The following is a 20,696-nucleotide window of genomic DNA, read 5'->3' as shown; positions in this document are numbered from 1 at the left end:
AATGCAGCTAAATAACAAACCACCTTGACATTTATATCTGTTTCTAACAGCACCTCACCCACATGAGCAAAGAGCAAATACATGAAGAGCTATTTATCTTCATCTGTCAAATCCAGCCGCTTTGACTTCTCAGATCTTCAGCAGAAATCACAACAACCTACGAGAGAGAAAGGAAATACGAAAAATATGACAAAAGTCAAATGCTCTTCCTCCTCCTCGCCATCACCACCTCCCACTCAAACCCCAAACCCGTCCAGCAGCAACAGTTTGCTGCCATAGAGGTTTCGTTTGTCCCCACCAGCACCTCTGGGTGAAACCGGTCCGTCTGGTTTCGTCACCCACAGAGGGCCGACCGCAGCCGTCACATCTGCCTCAGCGATTTCATGTTTACGCTGGAAACCCTCTGACAGAAAACTGTTGCCTGAAGCCACTCTGCTCTTTTCGGTTCATGGTCTCCTAAATGATTCTCACGTGGGATCACGATTTCACCAGAGAAGAGTTTAGACAAAAGTTGTTCTCTGGAGTCATTTCTGACGGGAAGACCTGCCCCTCTGCTCTTTGTTACTGAGAAAATCTGTGACTGGAGGCTGTTTTTTTAACACTTTTTAAAGCAGTCTGCTCCTCATTAAACACTTTCTTCAGTTGATCAGACTCAGCACGGTCAAATAGACAAGACTAAACACTTCTAGAAGCAATAGAGGGATGTGTGGGCCAACACAGACAACAGGAGACAGAAAGCAAGAAAAAAAAAGCCAACAAATGCAGTTTTCTGTAGGTGATGGGACTTTAAATCCAATCAACCCCTTGGTCTTTGCCCCAAACTATAAGCCTTCCTTTTAAGATTCCAAAAGAAAAGCTAAGGCTGCGTTTTTATTTTCCATAAATTAATGTCATCTTTCCTTAGTTTATGAGTTTTTTTCTCTACAATATTTCAGGCGTTTTCCTTCCAGACGGTTTAAAGCAGTTGAGAGAAGGACTTCTCTTCGGTTAAATCCAGCTTTTCTCTGTTTATCACGACAAACTGACCTGTAAATATCTCAGGTCAGCCGTGTTTGGTAACATGGAATATCTCTGAGCCGTAAACATAAATGTTTCCCATCAGTCACAGATCATCTGGCTTGTTTCCATACTTCAACGCTCTGCAGCTTCAGCAGCTTCAGCAGCTTCAGCAAACTCGCTGGTCAAATGCCAATGCCTCAGACTGACATCGGTCGCAGTCCGTCGTGTTGTGAGCAGCCTCCTCAATGGCTGGTAAATACACAACTGACAGCCGTGCACATACTCCGGCACCACAAGGAGCCCCTGTTGGCCGTCCCGCGGGCACTGGAGTGTTTGGACGGAGGATAAATCAGCTGCCAGCTGGAGGAGCGGAGAGCGAAGGCCTGCATCCGTGGCCAGAGCCGGGAGGAGCGGTGCTGCTCGCTGTGGAGGGTTTGGCTTTGCTTCAAAACACACAATCCAGAGACGCACACAAACACACTCACAAACTCGGACTAACATTCCCCAAGAACCCACTGGGAGGGAATTGCACTCCGGCTCGATTTCACTGACACCTCCACGGTCACACACAGACAAATTTATTGTCCTCTCTTAATTCTGTTTGATGGCACTCAGCTCGCCCCATCCCCCCCCCCCCCCCAGCGTTATTCAGTGCCTGGGGAAATCAGTCAGACAATAGAGGCGATCCAAAGGGAAGCAGACCGCAGCGGGCCAGGAGGCCGTCCGTGCACGCTGCCAAGAAGCAGCAACGCTGGAATAAACCAGCCCTGAGCGGAGCGTGCGGCTGCGGCGTTATTGAAGCCGGGCGCAATTTGTCCTGCAGGTCAGACAACATCAGAAGGCGGGAAGATGAAACACAAACTGCTGCTGAAACAACCTTCTGAAGTGTCTGACCTCAGGTCCAAGGATTTATGCATGAAGCATGAAAACGGCCAGAAAATCCACCATGGAGAGGGAGGAGCAGCATGGGAGAGTCAGGAAGTGTTGAACGAGTGGAGCCGGCGTTCACGCCGATTCTCTCCTTCTATTAGGAAACTATTACAAGTGACACATTACAGAAGTGAAAAAGAAACTAAAAGCTGGTTGTTCCACTTTTGTCTTTAACCGTCAGTGAGTTTCTTGTCTTTGAACCTTTGATGTCTCTCTCTTCTGTGCAGATTTTTTTTTTAATGCAACAGTTATTACAGGGTTTCACCAAGTTTAAAAGGGTTTCCCACTCAAATTTATTCCAGATTTTAAAACGGTAAACTTGGAAAAAAATGCTCAAATTTGTCCTCGAATGGAGGAAGATATTTTCCCTTTCACTATTTTTTGTGGTTCCATCAAATTAAAAAAAGCCGTCTTGTTCCTAAAGGCTGGAAAGCAGCCCCACACCATTACACTCCCACCACCATGTTTTACTGTAGCTCTGATGTTCTTCTAAAAGTTGTTAGTTTGATGTTCATGGAAACACATCATACCACTAGTCCGGAGGTTTGGTAGATCATCCAGATCAGGGCTGCATGTGCCGCGTTGCCACGATTAAGCATAAAAAAAAAATCCAGCAGTTGAACTTTCAGCGCGCGATCAATGAACGGCCGATTTGTATGTAGAGCCCGCCACTGGACTTAAAATACGTCACGCAATCGCAAGTGTTCCGGAGGCGAAGTCTGGACTTCTAGTATACGTACGTTTGCATAGAGTTTTATTACTCACAAGTCGACACAACCTTTAGCACCTTTACGCTCGTGTTGTCAGCCGATTAGTAAAAAGATGGGCTTGATCTGAACCATGTTCTCTGCTAAGGTTTGTTGGGTCTGTAAATGATGCTGCATAATTCCAACAGAAAACAGAAAATCACACGAGTGAGAAAACATCCAGACTGAAACTGGAGTTAATAAAACATTCATTAAGTTTACAAAAACTTCAACAAAGGAGACGTCAACTTTTTCTGATGTTTCCAAGGAGTCTTGAATCATGAGAAACTACTTCTTCTCACACTAACATGTTTAAGAGCACATCTGATGTTGAGGCGATGAGACCACGCAGCTATTTTCTCCTCCTTCAGCAGCAGATAGCGGCCCAGAGCTGGTTTCAGCTGATGAACGCCGATAAAAGAACCAGCAAACAATCAAACGGTTGAATGTTGAGCTGCTCTGTTGACTGAACTGAAGGGCAGAAGAAGCTTCTGCAACAGTCGGTGTCTGCACAAACAAACAGCCAGAAGCTTCTGCAGAGACAGATCCACCTGATATGAATTTCAGACCAGACGTCTCCTGTTATTTTGATTTTTTTAAACCTCAAACTTTGCACCAAAAAGACTAAAGATGAGCAGAGGAACGACCAGCTGCAACACCAGATACGACCTTCAGCAACAAACAAAACCAGTGAGTTCTGATGATGGACATTGCAGCATCGTCTCTGTCAGAAGTTCAAAGGATTTTGGATCCAATTTCATTCAGGAATTCAGAACAAACCATGATTCTTACTATATATATGTTTTTTACTGGATGTATGAAAAATAAAATAATGTCTTTGATCCTTGTCATTTCTACCTTTATGTAGAAAGGGTAATCAGAACCAACTAAACAACAGATAAAAACACAAAGATTTAGAAAGAAAGAAATGTTTTTTATCACTTTAAGCAATCAAAAAGTAAACAAATATAAACATCACTGTTGTTTGGGATGATTTAACAACAAAACCTGTAAATGTTCGCCAATGTTTGTCCATCCATAGAGTTTAAATGGTTCTAGTAGATCGATGACCAGAAGACGGTAAATGAAGACACAGCAACACCTCAATAGAAATGGAACAACTAGATAAGAATCACAGTCCTTTCATCTAAACTGACAGCAGTGTTTCCAACAGAAAACAGGTTTTAGAAACTGACCCTTTTATTATTTTTGTGGAAAAACCCCAAAACTCCCAAAACCTTAGATGAACATTTCACAGACTCGTTCCAATACGGCTTCTCCGCCATGCTAGCAGACGGTCATGTGACATCACGTGACTGATCACAAGATTTTCATAATATTCTTGATTTCATATTTATTATATTTTTGATTCAAATTGTTGACTATATTTAAAATAAATTTGTTTTTCTTTTTTCTTTTTTTAGAATTTATTTCAGTAAACTGAGCTTCAGTCTTATTATACTTTAGCCAACAAACACTTGATACTTTTACTTTAAAAATGAGTACTTTCACCGACACTTTAGTTTGAAAGTGCATTTACTTCTTGTGACAGTAGCATATTTAGTTTAGGTAGTTTAGAAACTTAAAACCAACATTATTCTGCATTTTTGAGTAATAATTGCATTGCAAAAATCCCTAATCAGTAATCAAATCAAATCAACCTTTATTTATATAGCACTTTTACGACAACACATGTCACTCAAAGTGCTGTGCATAAAAACAATAAAATTTAAAAACAAGATGAGGAGACAAACAGTGCCGACAACCACCCCCCCAAAAAAAAAAAACACACAGACACACACCATGATAAAAAAGTGATAAAGTGATGGAATGCAATCTCAGATGTCACAAATAGTTAGATTTTCAGGAACAGGTTGCAAATATCTTGGATCTCTACGTGGATACTCGTTACATCCCTGGAGGCTTCCAGCTGACTCGCCCCCAAAAAGACAAAAGTGAGAAACTATGAGGAGCTTCGGACGCTAACCACTAACAGAGCAGAAACAGAGCCCGTTCTAGGCCTTCTTTGAGCTTTCAAACACAGACGCTGCACATGAGGAGAAGCAGACCAAGTGTGTGGACCTCCAATAGCCGAGGTCAACGAGATCATCCAGAGGTCGCGCTCCTCTTTGGAAAACAAGGCGGATTCTCACATGTCAAATCTACTGATGCTTTCGTGCTTTTGGTTTATCTGGATTTCCAAAAGTATATTCCAAAACTACAGCCTATGGCACTTTCTTCTGAACATAACAAATGAACTCCAGTGCTTTAACATTACTGCGCTTTCTGCCAAACACCAAAACTCGAGCTTTGAAATCAGTCTGTACATTTTTTTTTAACTGTTTCACCATTTCCTCTTATTTTAAAAAGTTTAGACACCTGAAATACTATTTTTTTTACTTTTCAAACAAATGCAATATTTTATATAGCTTTCCAGCAGTCTGAAAAGTATGAGAACCTCTTTGCTTTTAACACATGACTGATGTTTCTGCATGTAACCTGCAGGCTTGTTGCCGTCCTCAGTCCTGAATCTGGTCCTCCCTTCTCCTCACTTCAAATAATTTCTAGTTATCTGCAACATCACAAGATTAGAGCTACTTTTCGTAAATAGAAAAACCGGATTTCCAAGGATGGAGAGCAGAAACAAACCAGGAAAAAGCTCACAGACATCTGGAACGTGTAAAGAAAATCAACCAGCAAGTCTGCTGAATGAAACCAAACAAGAAAACTCAACTATTTCTGTCTAGATTGTTATATTTAGCCACGAAAGTGCATGATGTCACAATAAAAGGCAGCTCGAGTCTCGAGTCAATGTTCTGCATTTGGACAAAGAATAGCTTCACAAGAAACAATATCTTATTTTTTACACAATAATCTGGTAATAATGATGTTTTTCCAATAATATGGAGTATATATATATAGTCAAGTATGTAGAAGCTAAAGCTGCGGGTGTCAACACATGTACTCCTGTTTCCTGTTGATCAAATCAAAGCTTCAGATAACAGCATGGACCACGCCTCTCAGATAAACTACGCTCTGCTGCTTTGGAACAATGCAGCTTTTTAGAACATCTGTGGAACTCCGGAACCGAATCCTGCATGAAGTGACAGAGTAATAAAGAGCAGAAACGGTAGCAGACAGAGAACAAACGAGAAGGACCTCGTCCAAAGGACAGAACAGAAGACATTCAGATGTCTCGCTTTTCCGTCTGATCAGAAGAAGGTCACGGCAAAGCGTCTGGGAAATCTTTGGTGTAAAAAATGACAGATAGCGGCGCATAAAAACTAAACGATGGAGACATGGTTAAAATGTGGAGCGGATCACATGAGAGGACGTCAGAAATGTCAACTGCTTCTCAGGCGGCGCAGTGAACCTGCGTCTGTGAAGGATTGGCAATGCTGCAAAACATAAATAAAACTAAAATTTGAAGGTCCGGGCTTAATGAAGCTAACAGGACAACATCATCTGCAAAAAGCAGAGATGAAATCCTGCAGTCTCCAACCCAGACCTCCTCAGGCCCCTTGCTGCCCCAAGAAACTCTGTACATAATCATCATGATTCTCATTTTTATTCTTTATTCCGGTGCTTCCTCAGTTGGACCTCTCCCTCTGGGTGGGCTGCTGTTCAGCCACTGCGGCTCTGGTTGGGGACCTCCATCGCCACTTAGCTGTGGTGGAGCGGTCCCCGCCTGTGATGCTGCATTTGCCTGGTCATGGTTCACAGAGAGGAAGGTTCCAATTATCAGCGTTTCCAACATCTTGTTTTCATGCTCAGCCTATTTCTTTTTTCTCATTTCTAATTGTTTTTCCTCATCAATCAGGGGGTGGGAGATGTGAAAGAAGTGGGGGGTTGTGTAGGTACGGGGAGGGGGGCCCTTTTTTTGTTTTTATGTATTTATTTTTATTTTTTGTGCTTGTTTTATATTATTTATTTTGTTTTAATGTAGAGCACCTAGTGCTATGAAAAGTGCTTTATAAATAAAGTTTGATTGATTGATTGATTGATTGATTGATTGATTGATTGATTGATTGATTGATTGATTGATTGATTGATTGATTGATTCAGATCTTGAACAGAACCCATGACAACGGCCCTTCCAGCTGAAGTTCAACATCCACAAAGACCAGGATTACAAACCCTCCAACCAAAAAGGGGTGTGTTTTAGCACTCCAGCCTCACTAGGGCTACGTCAACAAAAGACACAGTGCTGAGCAAGGCTCGGTTCTGAATTGGCACTGGAATGAAGTCTGTTTTACAGGCCACACATTGGTTAAAGCTGGTTCTGCAAGTAGCAAAGAACCAAACTCTGGTCTGGACTGAACAGCATGAATAAAGATGAACTCAAATATAAATGGATACAATCCCAAAGTAAACGAGAAACCCAGTATAAATTAGCGCTTTATTTTGCTAAAATAGGGTATATAAACGAATATTTGCTTGGGGGGGTGCATAGTTTTGGTCGACAAACAACAAAGACCCATTTTATCCATATAATGAACCTATTCCAGTCAAACTAAGAGCAGATATGTTAAACATCTCCAGCAGTAGCCCATAGAGTGTTGATCTCCACCCTTCAGTGCTTTCTTATTGCTGCAGAACCGCCAAGCTCTGAACATATTCTGAACACACAGAGTTCAAAATTTTCCGAATAAAAGCAGGATTAGGACAGCAAGGACCATTTTTTCTGGTGAACAAGATTAAAGGATTAGCTTTTATCAGATGAAACGGTCCAGATCCAGTTTCAACACGGAGCGAAAGCTTGGAGTCTTCAAGCAGATTAACTGTACGATGGTTCTGTCCTCACAATGCAGACCAGGATGTTCAGTTAAAATCTGTTTTGGGACATTTAGCTGCATCTTTTATTGTATTTTAGTTCTTGATTCAGCGAAACTCACATGACTAAAGGTTAAAATGATAAACTTCCCTCAAGTTATTCAGGCGTTAGGTTTAAAAAATATTCCAACAAGTCGAAATACCCTGGGATTTGTTGTAGGTTTTTGTTCATTTGTTGTGTATCAAACTACTGTTTGGTATTCTCATTTGTAGTAATTACAAACAACAATCCTAACTTGAGCGGCTGTGCTTCGCTCGTTGCCGTTTTCCAGCTTTCTGCTTCTCCAGCTGGGTTTAATAAATCTTGAAGTGAAAGCTTGAATCAATAAACTTGAGAGCTTTTAGGCCCGGCTCTGAACTCAACTTTATCTTCCTCAAATAACCATTTCCTTTGAGGTCTTTAGCTGTGGCTGTAAATTGTAGATTTTACTGCAGCACGGCGTCCTGGACGTAAAGGCGTTCCATGACGGCGTGAACCTGAAGCCGCTCCTTTCAGGGCTCGTGATGAACAACCGTTGAGGTTCTGATCGTCCGACACTGAAAAACGGTTGTAATCCGGTGGAGATCTGAAAGTCATTTGATGAGGTCAACACTCAGCGGGTCTTCATGGTTCCACTTTCCTGATAAAACCACGTATACATTTTCTTCAAAACAGACGCTGTAGATGAAAGACTTTAAAACAGAGAAGCTGTGAAAAAAAGAGACTAGAACTGTACCGAGAAACACAACAGGAGACTTTGTACAGCTCTGCTTATGAAAGCGTCTGGACGATCGGAGTCCTTATGAACATAAACCAAACCAATGCTATTGGGACTGTAACCGTTTCATCATAATGTATATATTGTATAAATCTGAGTGATTTGACGAAGGTCGTTAGGATTAATTAGTTAATGAGGCCTCGACTTGACCTCAAACCTTTTATTTTGGTGGGATAGATCGTTAAATGTGTTGGTTTTCCGTATTCTGTACAGTTTTTATATATCAGGCTTCAAGGCTATGAACTTTCTCAGAGATTCCTGATACTTTTCCAAGTATTCTGCCTATGATTGGTAAAAGAAAAGACAGATATGTTTGCATTTTGGGAGAAAAATGTTGTTTTCTAAGGACAAAAAGTTTAGATTTTACTCTTCAAATGTAAGTAAACCGTCTTTCAGCTCCCCAGTTTGAGCACGCTTGTAGATTTTGGGTCAGTCAGGCTCACATCGGCGAAACCATCCAGACCCTCAGATGAACCGCAGGTCCAGGTCCGATGAAGACCAAGGCCAAACTGCGTGCTGGTTCTCAGGTAGACGGCGTTTTGTGGCAGCTGTGCCACAGGAAGAGGCAGAAAAATCACAGCAGCAGACGCCGCTCTCAGACCAAAAAGCGGAGTTCCCGTTTCCGTTTTCTGCGCCTGTGTTTACATGGCTCGCTGCGGCGACGGCCCGACGTGCTGTGCTCGGTTTGAACCCTGACCAGCGGGTGAGTCCCAGACTGATGTCGGTCTTTACCCATCAGAGCTCTGTACGCTGGGCTGACGAACAGGGCAGGGGGGGTAATTAAATTCTGGTTTGGTTTGCTCATACGAGATCATTTCACTGACAGAAACGTTAAACGGCGCTGTCACAGTGTGCCGCTGTTGAAACCCTGACCCTGTTTATCCCCTGCAGGGCCGACAGGCCACCGAATTCAGAAGACCTTCGATACTGTCCGTCTGCAGCTCCAAATACACAGAGACTTCATTAATGATTCAGTATTTCAGAGCATTTCACTCATCAGCTTCACATCAAGTGGAAAACGTGAAAAACCGGTTCGGCTTTCCTGATCTGGTTAAAAACTGACTAATAGCTTCACAGATCAAATAAATGTACACTTCAGTAAATCGACCTCTTTGGTATTTTCCTTTATTGTTGTGTTGAAGACACTATTTGAATGGAAGACGTTAAACCACAGCTCCTAAAAAGGAACAGCACTGATGAGTAACTACACTGCTGATCAGCTGATCTGTTCCTCCAAACAATGGTTTTTATATCTGCAGATTAAGGGGACGGAACCACAGTTTTCTAGTGTCTCCATTATGGAGCTGTGTGCTTTTATTTCCTTTGCAAAATAGAAAAAGTAGATGGTTTTGCTTCAGTTTTCTTCTTCCTGAGAAGCTCTGAGTTCATATCCTGCTCATCCATCTATGCATCCATCTGAAAACGATGTTTTTGGTGTTCTTAGCCTGTTCTTGTAGCCCTTTTTTCATGATGGAGGACGTATACTAAGAAAATTAATCTTAAAAGTGCTCTTCTAACTGTTTCTTTCTTCAAAACGTTACGTACAATCTACAGTCTGCGGGCCACAAGCTCCCTGCTCTGCTCCAATCTGATGCATGCACTTGCAGACGACAAGTATGCAAGAGAATGAATAAACGTGTTTATTCATTCATTCAAAGGGTTGATGGGATATCAGTGCAGGCTTACTCCACGTCAACAGTCACGCTATTGTTGTGTTTGAGAATGCAAAGATTGCATATTACTGAATGAATGGACGTTGAACCACAGCTCTAAAAGGAACAGCACTGAGAGAAGTAACTACATGATTTCATTTGGTTCGGTTTCACACTGCACTGTCAGGAGAGAAGCAAAGACTGAAATGAACCAACAGCATTGAAGCATCACGCAGTTTCAACAGCTGCTCACTTGGGGGCGAAGTTACTCCAAACAACCTCTAAACACTTTAGAAAAAAACTGAAGGCCCTCAGACTATCATGTTATAGTAAATGTTTAAACCACCTCACTTCACCTCATTTACCCAAACTTAGGGCTGCACGATATGAGGAAAACTCCCAATATGCAATATTAGTGATCAATACTGCCATGACAACATAACTTACGATACATAAACAAATGGCAAAAATAAATAAATAAACAACATTTCCATTTCACTGGAACAGTTTATTTACCCACAATACATTCCATCTTTAATTCAAATTGCCTTTGTTGCTCTTCCGGCTCCAACCAAATGAAGTCAATTAAGTTGCCATTTTTCCGCAAAACAGGCACCGCCATGTTGGAGTCTGAGGATGTCAGTTAGCAGTGATTGGTCAGAGTCAGTCTGAGTTGTAGTTTCTATAGCAACCCCTCTCGCCAATCAGGAGTGAGCTTGTCGGAAGTCCACACCCCCACCACTTGAAAGCGGGCTCAGCAGAATCTGACAAACTGAATGGTCGGTTTCTAACTTGACTAACTTGTGCTACACAAAAAAATGTCATTAAAAAAGTTAAAGATTATCAAGAAAATGTTTAAAAAAAAAGGTACCAGAGAAAGAACAAATAGAATGAGAGAGTAACAGCTGGTTATTTCTCTATTCAAGTCTATAAGGATTTTGGCCACTTCCTGTTTAGAACAGGGGGAGGGAGGGGCCATTCAGTCCAGTTCCATTATACCAGCGGTGGCGAACACGCGGCTCTTGAGCCGCATGCGGTCGGCCAATAAGAATGCGGCTCTTTTCCTTTTACCATGTTTTACATTTACCGTATTTAACAACCATTCGACTATGGTGCGGTGCGCCTAATGTGTAGTGTGACTTCGGTGAGGACAACGTTGGAGACGACAGCATGAGAACGGTAAGGAGAGAAGTTGGGACATGAAAGAAGACGACAGTAGTACAAACGTGCAGGTATGTGCACCATACAGAACAACAGCGTTTTGGAAACCCTGAAAATGCCGCCTGCAAAGAGACACGATTACGAAGCACAGTTTAAACTGAACGCTATCAGCTACGCGGATGAATCCAACAGCTGTAAGAGAATTCAAGATGAATGAATCCATGGTTCACAAGTGGAGAAAGCTGGAAAAAGAACTCCCCGAAGAAGATGCAGTGGAGTTTCCGCGCAAATAAAGCGAGGCGGCCAAAGACCAACTTTACTGAAGGCAGCAACTTTTGCAGAGGAAATGAAAACCGAACATTTTCAAGGAGGTCACAACCAACTCAGTTTTGCTCCCGCTGCCTTTTTTTTTAAACACACACTAGCATGCATGTTTTACGGAATTGTGTTAACACCTTTTGTATGTGTCAAATACAGAAAAAGCACCCATAACTGAAACTGCACCCTATGGTCGTGAACACACGGGTACCGTGGCTCTTTGGCTCATTTCATATTTAGTTTTCTTCTCCTCTTAAACCAAACTCAAATCCATCAGAAGGTAATAAAAACAAATAATAATAAAATTAATTTGGCAGAGAAAAGTAACACATTTTTACTGATGGTCAAAATTAAATGTATGCAACACACATCTGAAATGTAATGTAATTAATGTTTATTGTGTGTATTTGTTGGTGTAAGGATCATTGAAAGAGGAATGTTGAGATACAAAGACTTCCCAGTTAAATACTGTTGGATGAACGGTGAAATATTCTGTTTTTATGATCGTAAATCGGACTTCAGAGGAGTCAGTGCCTCACCAGCCATCAACCTTACCGCACGTCACTGAGTAGTTGTGTGTGTCAGAGAGAGGTAGAGAATTAGACAGTGAGAAAGTGAGTGTGTGTGTGTGGACGGGGTATCTGACCTCCAGAGTTAACTCTGGCTAAGCTGCATTTGATGTGTGTATTGGGGGGACACTTTCCTTGAAATAAACCCAAGTGCAATACTTGCTGTTTTACTGTAAGGAGAGGAGTGTGTTATGGGAAATAACATGGCTTTAATTGCGTGTTTGTGTGTGTATGTCTTGGCGGCAGTGGCTCAAGCGGTAGAGCGGGTCGTCCAATGATCGAAGGGTCGATCGATCCCCCCCCCCCAGTCATTTACAGTGCAGATCCACTGGTGTATGAATATCCCGGTGATGGTCAGAGGGGCTGTAGGTGTGAACTGGCAGTCTGCCCCAGGGCAGCTGTGGCAACATCAGCAGCTTACCATCACCAAGTATGAATGAGGAGTGAATGAATGATGGACACATTCTAAGCGCTTTGAGCACCAAGAAGAGGCGCAGATAAATCTAAGCCCTCATTATTATTGGCAGGTCAGTGCGTGGTGTGGTTCTTTGACTATCACAGTTAAAAATGTTGTCTCTTTGTGTCAAACTTGTTCGCCACCCCTGTCTTATACAATCAATGATTAAACTTCATACTTGTCTAAAAACTCTTATTTTCCCTCAAGATCAAACTAAAGTATATAGAGTTTTTTTCAACTGAATCAAAAGCTTGAAGTTGGTGCTTATCAGTGCTCATCAACTATCAAATAGTCCACCCACCATCCACATAAAACCTGCTGGACAATGCGCTTGGAGGACACCAGCAACAAAATCCAGGAGCTTTCAGCAGCACGACGTCTTCCTGTCTTCAGCAAAGTGCCAACAGGAAGCTAAACTTCTAGTTTTCTGCTCTGAAGCCCCATTGAACATCCTGCGTTACAAACCGATGACTGCGATACCTTCATCGTCACCGTATGAACCTCTTCTCTGCCCAGTCTGGATATTGGCAGATCATTCTCAAACTGTCTGTCAGCTTCTAGGGCGCAAAAGTCAAATTTACGCGGCCTGGTGCTGACACGAAGCAGACACAATCAGCGAAAGCGCAGGCGTGGAGGCGGATGTTATCAGCTGCTCCGGACTATCTGGCTGCTGAGAGACGCCTGATATCCTACAGGGTTTGACACTAGAGACAGGAGTGTCAAGATCTCCAACACGACCCGTTCTAAAGGAGTTACAAAGGTACATTAGAGTCACAATGAGATCCATCATCCATGTATGAAGACAACCTGGAACAGTGAAGAACCTCCACAGGAGTCCAAGAACACAAGGAGAACTCCTCCAGGAGGTCATGAAAGAAGCAGAAGAAGACGGAAGGAAGGTCAGACCTCACTGGACTCAGTTCAGGTCAGAGGTCACGATCCAACAGTCAGAAAGAGACTTTTGGACAAACATGGATCCAAGGGAGAGTTCAAGGAGAAAAATACTGCAGAGGAACATCTGGTTGACCCTCTAAACGATGTTCTGATGAGTCACCAGAGGAACTTTCTGGAAGGAGAGCGTCCACAAACATCTGGACTCAAACCAGCACTTTGAGAGCAACGGTCAGACACGGTGGCGCTGGTGTGATGGTGTGGGGCTCCTTTTCAGATGCATGTTGCATGCCTGATGGATAAATAAAAATCAAGGAGGAGAAAGACGTCCACAACGACGAAGAGCGATAGATCGCGTTCTGCAGAGGAGAAGTCATCCAAACAGAGACCGACGACTCAGAAGAAGAACAGGTGAAGGTTTTAAACGGGTTAAGGTGGACTTCCATGAGACGGAACAGCTGTTTCACGACTTAACAGACGTCCAGGTGTACGGAAGGCTCTTCTATAAAGCTGCAGGTAGAAAATGGAAAAAAAGAGCTGTGATCTTTCCAGAAACCAGTTCCAAAATAAAAGCTTCTATATTCATGCCAGGAGAGAAATTGTCTCGGCTCCTTCCCTCCTGCAAAGCTCCATCTTCTTGCATCTTCTCATCAACACAACCACAACAACAATGACCTTTTTTATTTTATTTTAGCAATTGGCGCCATCAGAATCTGCCCTCAATTCCTGCTGGATCTCATCGAGGAAATTTTGTTAGAGGTAAAACGAGGGCTTGGTTGGATCAGCTGATCTGTTCCTCCAAACTGTGTTTTTTTCATCTGCAGATGGGGGGGGGGTACAGTTGTTTAGTGTCTCCATTATGGAGCTGTCTGCTTTTATTTCCTCTCCAACAAAGAAAACTTATGTTTTGCTGCTTCTGTTTCTTCTTCTGGAGAAGCTCACAAATCACGTCACGCTCATTCTACTATGGTTTGGTCTCATTTTAGGTTACAAACACATAATATTTGTGCTTATTATTTAGGTAATTAAAAGTAACCTACGACCCCAGCTGAAAACCCGAACAGCCTTGAGGATTATGCGGCCCCAGAGAGTCTGAGATGAAGTGAAATCTGTTCTTTAGCAGTAATGGTTCAGGCCAACAGGTTTTCAGAGAAACGCGTTAAGAGAGGTTTTGTCTGATGTCTAGCGGATTTCCCTTTTCAGAGACAGAATGAAGGTTGAAAACCCGCCAGCGTCTTTGCTCTCTGAAGCATCCGAGGGGAAGGTCAGAGCGAGCTGCAGCCTCGGCAGCAGAAAACTGTGTTTTTACCTTCACAATCACTCGTTAGTACACCAGCAGGCGACCTTGGAGTCAAACGCCCTCAACAATCAGCCGGGGTTTGCTCCTTCTCAGACCACACGTGCCGGACGCTCTGCCGCTGAGCCGCGGTCCGGAGAGAGCCGGCATTGATTCTGCAATCTGCTGACCACAAGGTTTTTAAGACGGCTTTTCTGCAGCCGAGCTGAACGGACTGGGTGAGACGCAAAATTTACCAAAATAAAACCCAATGCAAACATTTTGGAGAATGTTCAGCTTCCGGTTTGATCAGAAAAGATGTTTATTGGGCATCATCTCCATTATTGGGGCGGCAAACATTTCACCACAAAACTGGAAGGTGTCACAATAAATATTTTTCAGTCACACAAATCAGCTGTGCTGCTTTTGTCAAAAATGTTCTAGGTCACCAAAATAAAAGACCTGAATGTCACCCTTTTCCCCCCTACCCATGATTCTGTTGGGAAACACCAAAACAGCCGTAGTGGAGTCTGACACTGGCGTCCCGTTGCTATGGTGTCGCCACAATCATCAACTGTAGGTGACAACTGAACTGAGTGAGTGTGATGTCACCCGTAGATAAATGGGTAGCTTGCGGCTCCAACAAATGAAGTCAATTCAGTCGCCGCCATGTTGGAGCCAGACGTCATCTATAAGCAGAGCGGGCTTGTAGGAAGGCCACACCCCTACCACTTAAAGGCGGGCTAGACATATTCTGTCAGATGTTTTGGACGTGAGACCGCCTATTTTGAATCGAGTCGTCTGATTGTTTATAAGTGCAACCAGAAAAAAAAAATTATGAAGAAGATGTTGACAAAAGGAATCGGATCAAGAATAGTAATGACCAATAGAAGGACCGAGTAACAGCTGATACTCTGTATACGACTATGGGGTTTTGGCTTCTTGGAGCCACTTCCTGTTATGAACACCAGTCCAGTTTTCTTATACAGTCAATGGTGAGAATGTAAAATCTCATATTGGATTCAGATCAGGTCATTTTAGAACCAAACGGATTTAAAATCAGGAACAGGTGCATTTGGAACAAACCAACCCTAGATCAGATCAGAAAAGAAGGAAAGAAGCTGGAGAGGCGTCAGGATTGAGAAAAGTGTGTCATCGAGAACGAAAGGAAAGGTGTAGAAGACCGTGTTGAGAGACGCCATGTTGTTGAGACACCAGGCAGAACCGGAGGCTGCAGCAGAGATGAAGATGTTGAGGTTCTCCTTAGGAGAGACCAAAAAGGATAAGGAATGAATCCAAGAGAGGAACAGATCATGGTAAATGTTCTGGAGATAAATGCAGGGAAGCAGATGATGTTGGTGAAAGGATGCTGAGGATGGAGCCACGAGGAGGAAGAGGAGTACATGAGGATGATGGGTTAGATAGAGGCAATTTTCTGTGGCGCCCCCTAAAGGGAGCCGCTGAACTTTGGTGTGGTCCAATCAAACAATGGTTTTCAACAGTGGGAACACAGGCGGACCGCTTGGCTGTGATTGGTGATTCTAGTCTTGTGTATTTTGGAAAGTTAAAAAAGCAGAAGCCTGAAGTCAACAAGCAGAAAAATCTAGAAGATGTCTGTCATCTCACCTAGAAGAGTACAGAGTCAAAGACCACAAGAAGATCGACTATTCCGGTCTGAAAGCAGCCTTGAGACCACAAGACCCTTCAGGTCGTTTGAACCTCGGTTCCACTGAGCGGTATGGTACGGCCCGATTAAGAATGGTTCAGGAAATTCAGGTGAGCGTTTCCACTCAAAGTTGGACCGTCACGGCGAATGCGGGGTGTAGATCGATTGCGTCACATTACGTCATAGTAGTGCGACGAACAACAACAACGGAGGTCCTCCAGCAGCTTTTTAAGTTGGTATAGACGAGTCACTTCATGTTGTTTGAGAGAAGATTGTGGGCGGCGGAGAGGAATACAGCCGAAAAGAGGTTTGGCGCTTTCTTTTGTCGTAATGACCGTCCGCCAATCAACGGGTCACATCGTGTGATGACAGTAGCCCCCCCTAATTGTTTCGTTCCATTTTTCTATGGACCTAAAACCAATGGGGGCCCCAAAATGCTACGGATCGTCAACTTTAGAAGTAGACAGTGATGGAAATGCGTACCGTACCGCTCACTGGAAACAAGGCTTTGGTTAACTGCACCTGGCTCCACTAAGTACTGTTTTAGGGGGGGGGGGGGCGTCATAAAATCCATGGAATGGTTTTTTTCCAAAAAGCTAGTCCAGTGAGAGACCAACACGTTGGTCCAGGAGGAAGTTCTCCTCAGAGGATGAAGATGACAGCTGACTCCCTCATCAAACATCACAGGAGGAGGGGAGCTGGAGGACAAACGACACCCGGAAACAGCCACCCGCGGGTCACCTGGGGAAGCGGTACGCACGCACGCACGCGCATGAGTCCTTCACACAGGAGTTAGAAAATGACCTGCTGAGGATGAAGAGGATGAGAAAGTGGAGGGGGGTGACAGACTTGTTGGCTGCTCTCTCTGACTGCACGCCTTCCTCCCACAATGTCACACTGATCGCCGCTGCTGGGGGGGTCAGAAGACACCAAAATGTGCCCCAACCTGATGCAGCCCCCCCAGCACGGAGAACTTTGGGCAACAGCGGGAGGAAGAGGAGAGCCTAGTGGTGGAGAACGAGCTTTCAGGAACATTCCATCTGAATGGGAAACAACATCTGCTGCTTGGCTCAGAGGCACAACAGCAGGTAAACATGACGTCTCCGGCACAGCTAGCCGCGCTCGTGCATGCTAAAGCCCGAAAGCCGCCCGAATGGCACACTTTCCCCCCCGCTGTAACCCCCCCTCAAACCCTGGTGTGGAACTGCAGGGCCCGGCGCCGCCATACGCCGCCGCACGGACACAAACCAGCAGCGTGTCCCGGAGCCCCGAGCGGAAAGAGGCACGCGAAAACCGAGCAGGAGCGGGGGGGGGAGCCCGCCGACGCGGCCGCCGAGGACCGAGGCACGCGGACAACAAGTCGGTGGACTGACCTGTTTGAGAGCCGCGCGGTCCGCTGGATGTTGGGCTGAATGCGAGTTAAATCCACTATCAGTAAAACAAAGAGGCGAAAATGACCGAGCGCTGGCGGAACAGGCCGAAACTGTTCTCCGTGGGGCGCATGCGCAGAACAGCCAAGCTTGGGGAAGGGAGGGGGCGGGGTGAATGAGGGCAAACGATTCCTGGTTTTTTATTTAATTCACTTTGCAGGAAGTTTATTAGTAAATAAGTCTATTTTCTTATCAAAAGACAGTTATAAAGACCTATAGTTATTTACTGATGTAGTTATCACACAATGTGTATGCGTTATAACCAGCAATATATTTGTTTAACAACAGGGACCCCCCCCAAAAACATCAAAACAGATTTTAGTTTTTTTTTTTTATCTTCCTTATTTCTTTAATAATTAAGGAAATTTAGTTCTACTTTCATTTTTTTCACCTTTTTACAACGTGCAATCAATAGTTTGATAAGCTGTTAAAGGACTGTTGGCTTTTGAAAGCACATTTGTGGAGAAAACTCACCTAAACTGTGATGAACCACTTTGTGGTAGAAAACTGAAATCAAACGTTGGACTTTTTGAAAACGGAATTTAAGAACAAAACAAAAAAAGAAAAGAAGCTGGATTCTTGAAAAACATCAGACATGAAAACATGAAATAAAGTCCACAACATTTATTGCTCTATTGATCTCTACGGTTCAGTAAAATACCTGAACTGTAGAGATTAAAACAGCATTTTGAGGGGGGTCAAAGGGCAGGGATACCAGTTTAGTTTAGTCAGTTTGTTAGTTCATTTTAGTATTTTTCTATTGAACTCTATGTATTCATGATCCTTTTGAGTTCATGTTTTACTTCGAAGCCCATCGAGACGACTGTTGTTGTGATTTTGGGCTATACAAATAAAATTGAATTGAATTGAATTGAATGAGTGTTTGCTTTTTACAGAGCCCCTAAACTGACATAGAAGTAAAACTGGTTTCACATTGCTCACCAGAAAGTAAGTCTTGTGACACATGCGCTGCTAGTGATGGGATTAATGGCTCTTTTTAGGGAGCCATTCAAAGAACTGGCTCGTTTGGCTCTTTTTACATTTATTCATTTTTAAGAAGTCAGCCTGGATCTTATTCATTTAATCCTGGAAACAATCCCAGGGAGGATTTATGGGCTGAGATCTGGATTAGAATAATTGAAATTCAGATTTCCACCAATAATTGAGTTTCATGCAAAAACTTTGACAAAAGAACATTTTTAACAATCAGAACAACTTAAACTCTTGATTTATGACCGAAACAAACCACATGACTTTAGAAGCGGTTTCAGGTGATGTACAGGGATGACATCACCTAGCAAAGCACGCAATCAAAGGTGCAAGCTAAAATAAAGCGCAAAAAGATCATAGTTTGTTTTAATTGTGTTAACTGTCTTGCGCAAACAAGTTCTTACTTTTTTTTTCTTTTATGTCAATTTAGGGGCTCCGTAGAATTTTCCTCTACTGCCATTTATTTATAATAGTGCACTATCATAAATATAAAGTTAATTAAAATGTAGTTTCTGTTGTTCAATACAGGTGAGTCCACAACATTTTTTGAACGTGTTCATATTGTGGAATTAGATTTAACTGGTTTATTGTCTGAGTTAACTTTAGTTTGAATGAAAACTTGTTTTTTTGTGTTTTTAGCATGTTCCTGTGGCATCTGATGATGGCGAATTTATATGAAGATAATTAAGCTCAAAACTGCACTTCTGAGAATTTCTTTTTTTTCCAAATCACTGTGAATCAGGAGCAAACGAAAAAATGCAGTTTAAAAAAAAAGATCATATTTGTGACGTAGAAATTACGCTGACTTTATAAAAGATTGAAAACGAATAGAACTGACATTTTAAAGTTCATGACAACTACATGAAGAATTTTCCATAAAAATTCTTCAGCGCCACAGGAAGGAGGAACAAATCTGTTCAGTGCAGAGAGAAACCGGGAGGAACAGGAGGTCTCACTCTGAGGCTAATTTGCTCCAGCTCCACACAAACAACACAATGTCTGTTGCTTCCTCTCATGTTGCTCTAAAAGTCTGTGTTTGCTGGAGATCTTTGTGCATCCAGAAACTTCCTCTTGTGTCTCATCAGACTATTAGTCCAGATGTTTTGACAATCATCCAGATGTTCCTCAGTGTCCTGTTTTTTTTTCAAATATCTTGCAGACTTGCAGCAGATGATAACAAAAAGTGTGAGACTGACATTTTTGTCATTCATTCAGTAAACACAGTCATTATGATAATAATGTGCTGTTCTGTTAAACTAAAAAGAAGAAAATCCGAATAACCTTCAATACCGCCAACACTACTTTCTCTTTGGCTTTAAAATAAATCAATAAATCAAAGAGTTATAACGATTTAAAAAAAACAGCAAAACCTTTAATGCATTCCTGCATTTCTGGTTCTTCTGTGTATATAATGAGATTTTTACGAGTTGTATGATTATTTTTATTATTTTATTTTTCTTTCACCTTGAATTTTAAATTCTTTTCACCTTGGGGGTTGATCTCCAGAGTTTTTGTAACAATTGTAACAATTGAATTGGATCAATAAAGTTTTTTTTTAAATCTTATTAAAGTGATGAATTCACTGGTCAGTGTATGTGCAGCCCTCCCAGTTAACCGCATAATCTAATGTCATTAAAAAATATGTAGATGAAAACAAAACCAACACATTTTCATAAAACTATAACACAGGTCAAATAATAGAAAGAGATATCGCATGGAAAGATATTTAATACCCTTAGATTAAAAAAGAAAGAACATAAAAAAATGTGAAAAGTTAAATCAAGTTTATTCAAAAAAGAGTTTCTGTGGATAATTGTTGAATAAAATGTTAATATTTTTTTCTATTTCATATAAATACATAATTTATTGAACTTAAGAGACTGTAAAAAGGACAGAGGTAATTCTCATTGATTCTTGTATCTATTATCCCGGTATTTATAGTCAAAGGAGGAGAGTATTTTTTATTTTAGTGTCGGAGTAATTCCTCTTCCTGTTTGAGGATCTTTGAACAGTACAACGA

At 42.4% G+C, this 20,696-nt stretch overlaps 1 protein-coding gene across 2 annotated transcripts in view; it reads right to left on the bottom strand.

Moving 5' to 3' along the window:
* The window catches only part of pcgf3 (polycomb group ring finger 3), a 61,361-nt gene that overhangs the window by 40,386 nt on the left and 279 nt on the right, over window positions 1-20,696 (bottom strand). Inside the window, exon 1 of one of the 2 annotated variants that reach the window (XM_078954417.1) lies at window positions 17,630-17,796. The exons of the other annotated variant lie outside the window; for it this stretch is intronic. The gene's annotated coding sequence lies outside the window, so the exon portion shown is untranslated. Of the gene's footprint in view, window positions 1-17,629; window positions 17,797-20,696 lie in introns of those variants that run through there. 2 annotated transcript variants of the gene reach the window in all.

Source organism: Oryzias latipes, chromosome 10 (assembly GCF_053564925.1).
Source record: "Oryzias latipes strain Hd-rR chromosome 10, Olatipes_Hd-rR_3.1".
NCBI lineage: Eukaryota > Metazoa > Chordata > Actinopteri > Beloniformes > Adrianichthyidae > Oryzias > Oryzias latipes.
The sequence above is the reverse complement of the archived record's forward strand: the minus strand, read 5'-3'. Positions and strand labels throughout refer to the sequence as shown.